This window comes from Dermacentor andersoni, chromosome 1 (assembly GCF_023375885.2).
Source record: "Dermacentor andersoni chromosome 1, qqDerAnde1_hic_scaffold, whole genome shotgun sequence".
NCBI lineage: Eukaryota > Metazoa > Arthropoda > Arachnida > Ixodida > Ixodidae > Dermacentor > Dermacentor andersoni.
In genome coordinates, this window is record NC_092814.1 from 13,691,562 (window position 1) to 13,698,083 (window position 6,522).

The 6,522-nt window shown below is 51.1% G+C and overlaps 1 long non-coding RNA gene across 1 annotated transcript; it reads right to left on the reverse strand.

Annotated features, from left to right (window-relative positions):
* Positions 1-2,760: 2,760 nt before the first annotated feature.
* Positions 2,761-4,248, reverse strand: LOC129388164 (uncharacterized). The gene is made up of 2 exons (XR_008615195.2): positions 4,095-4,248; positions 2,761-2,890 (listed from the first exon to the last, which is right to left on the reverse strand). It is a non-coding gene; the product is annotated as an uncharacterized lncRNA (long non-coding RNA).
* Between the last annotated feature and the right edge of the window lie 2,274 nt (positions 4,249-6,522).

The window sequence follows — 6,522 nt, forward strand, 5'->3', positions numbered from 1 at the left end:
TCGCGCCCCGAGTGTTATGCGACGCGTCTCAGTTTCAGAAAAGTCTTTATTGCGACCGGCGTAAGCCCCAGGAGACTGCCTGTGCAAAGCAAGGCGATGCAACCCTTTTCTGCCATTGTAGCGAGAGCGCGCAGCGGTATATCGCGCCCCGAGTGTTATGCGACGCGTCTCAGTTTCAGAAAAGTCTTTATTGCGACCGGCGTAAGCCCCAGGAGACTGCCTGTGCAAAGCAAGGCGATGCAACCCTTTTCTGCCGTTGTAGCGAGAGCGCACAGCGATATATCGCACCTCGGGTGTTATGCGACGCGTCTGTTTCAGAAAAGTCTTTATTGCGTCCGGCGTAAGCCCCAGGAGACTGCCTGTGCAAAGCAAGGCGATGCAACCCTTTTCTACCGTTGTAGCGAGAGCGCGCAACGATATATCGCGTCCCGAGTGTTATGCGACGCGTCTCATTTTCAGAAAAGTCTTTATTGCGACCGGCGTAAGCCCCAGGAGACTGCCTGTGCAAAGCAAGGCGATGCATCCCTTTTCTACCGTTGTAGCGAGAGCGCGCAGCGATATCTCGCGCCCCGAGTGTTATGCGACGCGTCTCAGTTTCAGAAAAGTCTTCATTGCGACCGGCGTAAGCCCCAGTTGACTGCCTGTGCAAAGCAAGGCGATGCCACCCTTTTCTACCGTTGTAGCGAGAGCGCGCAGCGATATATCGCGCCTCGGGTGTTATGCGACGCGTCTCAGTTTCAGAAAAGTCTTTATTGCGACCGGTGTAAGCCCCAGGAGACTGCCTGTGCCAAGCAAGGCGATGCAACCCTTTTCTACCGTTGTAGCGAGAGCGCGCAGCGATATATCGCGCCCCGAGTGTTATGCGACGCGTCTCAGCTTCAGAAAAGTCTTTATTGCGACCGGCGTCAGCCCCAGGAGATAGCCTGTGTAAAGCAAGGCGATGCAACCCTTTTCTACCGTTGTAGCGAGAGCGCGCAGCGATATATCGCGCCCCGAGTGTTATGCGACGTGTCTCAGTTTCAGAAATGTCTTTATTGCGACCGGCGTAAGCCCCAGGAGACTGCCGTGCAAAGCAAGGCGATGCAACCCTTTTCTACCGTTGTAGCGAGAGCGCGCAGCGATATCTCGCGCCCCGAGTGTTATGCTTCGCGTCTCAGTTTCAGAAAAGTCTTTATTGCGACCGGCGAAAGCTCGAGGAGACTGCCTCTGCAAAGCAAGGCGATGCAACCCTTTTCTACCGTTGTAGCGAGAGCGCGCAGCGATATATTGCGCCCCGAGTGTTATGCGACGCGTCTCAGATCCAGCGAAATCCTCGTCCCGCGCTGACCAGCCACATCGTGCGCAGCGAAAGAAAGCGCTTCGTACCGTCGTAGAACAGGGCCCACAACAAGCAAGCGATTCGAAAGCGCACGGGTTATGCAGCAACTTTCCGGTACTGTCGGGAGCTGGGAGACTGCGCGCGTGTATCTAGTAACTCTTTTCGCTTCGGAAACGGCGTCGTTGCACTAGCTACATTTGACGGTCTTTTCCCCTGTCAAATTTGGGAGGCAGTCTGGCAACATTGACCCGCAAAGCTGGCAACAGACTTGTACCACACCAGTCAGAACTCTGCCTACACAGAGGCCGTGTAGCCCACTTATCGGTCGTAAAGTGTATTATGTCTAATTCAAAATTTCAGACACACAGAAATATGTTTATATGTTTACGTTCATACTACTTGCGTAATGAGACTGCCAGAACTTACACAATAGAAAGTAATTTACAACGCACAAACGCAAAGAACACAGACATATGCCTCATTTTCAATGCGGCCATCATTAAATGACATATAGCACGGAAAAACGCGAACATGCTTTAGCATCGTGAACTTCATACAAGGCAAGGAGCACACCACACTCCGCGATAGCCGCTAATGAGACCAAAACGGGAACGCATGTCTTAACGCGCAAATGGAGCCCCTAGGCCACTCTGCTCCACCACCAACTTCACTGCACGGCTGCACCACTTGTTACAAGCACAGCCCACCAACTACACATTCAGCACTGAACAGTGGGCGGTCGACGCAGTCGCATTTACATGACTTGTAGCTAGCAGCACATCCCTCGATGTCCATTAAGCAAAGGCGGACACGGCGACGGCACATCGTGGTTCGCTGAACTGCGCTGCCGATGCGCTAGGCCACTTCCGACATTTCAATTGTCACCACCGCCGGGTTCACAAGGAAGCACGGGTCACACAACACAGATTCTGTACTACCAGAGCTCGCTGAGGGCAAAGCCGCACTACCACTACTCACGGCGTTCCACCAAGTAACACAGAACCTACAACACACAAGCAACGCAAGCACAATCACATGAGCAATGTTGAACAACGCGCGGGCCAGAGAACGAACACGCCACGGAGTCGCTCGGCGCCACCATCGCAACAAGAGCCACGGCCGCTCAATGTTCATTGATCGGCCGTGCAAGAGCGGACACTCCCATAGAGCCTAGCGGCCGAATTGACTGTAGCACACCAAGCGGATGTTATTGACTCCTTCCGGTATCGGTTCTGGGCGCGCGCGTTTTGAACACCAGTTGGTACACGCCGCGCCGGCTCCGTAGCTCGGCGCGGCATTCATTTTTTTTTTTTCGCTTCTGCTGAACCTCGCGTGGCCTTGGCGTGGAATCGTTTCATTATTACTTAGAAATGATTGCGATTGACCTTTATAAGACTGCGCCGAATCTGTCAGGTGCAATTTCATAAAGGAAACGAAAGACGTCTTCTGAAATGATGAAATGTTTATTTTGCTCTATATAGATGCTCGTTCCGGGCTTCTGCATTCATCCAAAGTTGTGGCACCAGGTAAGCAGCAGTCGTTGCCGTACGATGCTCCACCGGATGCCATCAGCTGAAAGAAAGTAAATTACAAGCATGTATCATTTCGGTATATTGACCTAACAGGAGTATTGCGTGTAGAGGCGAAACGCGCGTAAGTGGGGAATGAGCGGCATTACAGATAAATTCACTTTTACGTACATTTCGCAGCAGACTCCTCCCAAACAATGCCATAAAATCTGAACATTCGATTTTCAAGCACCCCTCCTTTCCCGGGCATTATTTCCTGCACTTTAAGTGCACAAATACACGGGTGACTGCGCGTTTCCAAAACAACTTGACCTCAGTCGACACGATGGTACGCCAAGTACACAAAGGTGGCTACAACACAGGCTCAGCCAGACCATGTTACACGCTCGCAGAATGCCTTCTAATCGCACTAAAGTCAGACTCGTGGATGCAAAGCCTGTTTTCAGTCGCTCAGAATACATAAATGTCATGTTCTTGAGCTCCTCCGTGTTATCTTTTACGCGTCCTGCCGGCACATGCAACACTCCCGTGTTATCACTCTCGGCAATCGCTCGTCGCGTTTTCGAGAAGCGTGAGTACCGAAATAAGGTATATGTTGTTGCAGGGCTATAAAATGCGTCACAAACTTGTCCCACTAAAGTTCAGTACACGCAAAACTCACTATGGCCGGCTTGCTTTTTTGCTAACAGCTTCACAACCCCAGGCGCGGCGAGCAAGCCTCAAGATATTCCAAAAAGTTACCAAATAAATTACAATACTTTTTCGGGTCAGAGAATGCGTCTCGAACTTCTACCAGTAAGATTCAGTACACGCGAAACTAACTGCGGCACACAGCCGAGCTGCTTTTCGCTAACTGCGCCACTACGCCGAGCGCGGCCGCTGTGCTTGAAAAGTACCCCAAAAAGTAGTGAAATCAGTTACAATAATGTCTTGGGTCAGAGAAAGCGCGAGAACTTGTCCCGGTAAGATTCAGTACACGCGAAACTGCGTCACACGGCCAAGGTGCTTTTCGTCAGAAAGCCAGGTGCGGCGAGCGTGCCCAAAAACTACCGAAATAGGTTATAATTATGCTTGGGCTCATAGAAAGCGTCGCAAACATCTCCCAGTACGAGTAATCAACTCATATTAACTAGGCTTGAACTGCGGAGCTGTTTTTCGATAACTGCGTCACTATATAGGTTCAGTTTTGTGTAGTAAGCCTAAATGTGCTTGAAGTGCGTCGCAGACTGTCAAACAAAATTCGTCACCTTGCTGTAGTCCAGTAGTGCACCGGTGCCGTGTCGAAATGCAGACGGAACACAAGAGAACGCCGGGAGCCCAAATACGGGCTACATCCAAAAGAGACGGGTCGCCGAGCACGCGAGCTTCACATGCGCAGCCGGCCTCGCTCACTCCTGCGGCTTGTCTGGCGCATGACGTATGCACGCGCGTGTGGCGTGCCGCTAGCTTGTTGCTAGGCAACGCAACAAAAAGTTGCAAAGTATAAGTTCATTTACACGCAGAACTTTTTAACATTTAGTGGGAAGGAATAAAAAAAATAAAACTTTGTCTGGAAGTTTATTTCACATTCTTTTTTTTTCTGATGCTCGCGTCAACTAACGGATGGTGTTGAAACTAGGCGTGACGTGTTTCCTGTTGCCAGTTTTTGAAGAGTGTCCCCTCTTTTATCGTGCCTTCCCAAAAATCCCTAAACGATCCTGTCCCTAGGCACCTAGGATCAGGTCATGTCAGGTATTTTTGTAAGACATTCAGACGCACGCGCAGGGAACAGAGTTGCGCATAGGTCCGCCGTTATGTTCCAGCTCTGCAGTGAAGCCACTCCTCGCGCGCGCAGGAGGCAAATGCCGCGCGGTGTTCCATTTGCTTTTCTGTATGCCGGTCGCGAGCTACATGCGGCAATCAGCCTCTTTCACCGCGCGACAGCGCATGCGCCTTGCCCTAGCGGATTAGTTGCGAAACGTTTTGGAAGGGTCGCGCGTGTGGCCGCACGCCGGAAAGTCCCCCGAAAAAAAAAAAAAGCGCTCGGACGCGTGCTGCTGCAAGCACTTGTGCCGTGTACAGCGTTGAAACTCTACTGGTAGCTCGACGTCGGTGCGGTGCCGAAAACGTGCGTAACGTAAGACCGCAACTCCACTTTAAAAGAGAAAGCGGCCAGGGCATCGTCCGAGTTGTCCGGACTGCACAGTAAGCCAGGTAGTTGCCGCCTTTCATGAATGGCTCGCTAATTTAAGGAAACACCCCTGCGTTACACTTGGGTGACACTTAAGTACATCACGTTGCTGACGAAGTCTTTTTGCAGCGTCGGTCCTCACTTGCTGGTGGTGGCAGCGCGTTCCTAACTGCACGTACTCATGTCGCGAGCACCCATGTCGAGTCAGATCTGCGTGCCGAAGTGAGGTGCCAGCTGGACGATGCAGTTGAGAGTAGTTCTCGGGATGGCGAGCTCCGTAGCTCACGAGAGAACGACTGCATTGTTCAGGACCGACAAGACACTCACTCCAATGATTGACCGACTATTGTGCGTCACTGAAACCTTTTTATCATACCAGGTCGACAACGACGCAACCGACGAGCGCGAGTTGTACTGCGACAGGCTTTCTTGTCGAAGGCACCGGCAAAATCAGCGTGCCAACCATCGTTCGACTGAACCCCGCGCGATCGGTCGTCGAACCGACAACACAATAGCGACAGCGTCTTCGTTTGTATGTATAATTAGTCGTGCTCAAAATGAGTCAAGCACGCCTACCAAGTTGAATGCACAAGCTTTAACCCTCTCAAACCTTGCCCACGAAGTTTGAGCCAATGTCGATCTTGTTCAGCGAAGATTAACCTGGTACCGTCGAGTTCGTGCACTCGCTACCGGCGGACCTGAAGTGAAATGTAAGCAGTTAAGTCGAACGAAACTGTTTTTATAGTTCAATTCTGGCCTTTGCGATTTGAAACCAGCTACAATTCACTTCACACGGCGCGTACACAATAAGCGATAACCGGTGAGACAGCGCTGCCAACGTCTGTACGTCACGGTACTTGTAGGCTGTCGGCCGCATTCGCTACGTATATGGGTGGGCCTGTACGCGTTGCTTTGCCGAATCATTTTTCAATTTTAGAGATGCACTGTTTGCCTCTGCGTCAAGCGGCAAACAAGAGACGGTGTATTCGGTATACAGCAGCATAAAGAACCACCTCACTAATTTATACCAACGCCATGTGAGCGATGGCATCCGCGCGTTTTCGTGAGAGAACAACATGGCCTACAAATGAGCGCTTATGCGAGCACAGTTTTCTCTAATAATGCTCTATGTTGTCAGCGTTGTCGGACGATCTCGCCGCTGCCACCATTTGAAGGAGATGAAGGTCGTAGAGAGGAACTCGGTGAACAGCATTTATGTACATATTAACATTTTGAATAAGACATACATCGACAGTCTAGCGTAACTCCCATATGGAGCCCGCAAGACTAACATACAGCAAACAGCGTACGAACACACAGCTCACTAGTATATTTCTAGCATGACAACGAGCACTCAGCTCCCGACGACGAGCACACTAAGAGCACACACCCTAGCAGCCGACAATCGCTGCTTATAAGCTCTCTGCTCGACGTCATAGTTCGACGTCATTCAAGATGACCCGCTTTTTGGAGGATGAGGGCTGTCGACTTGGAGGAGGATGAGG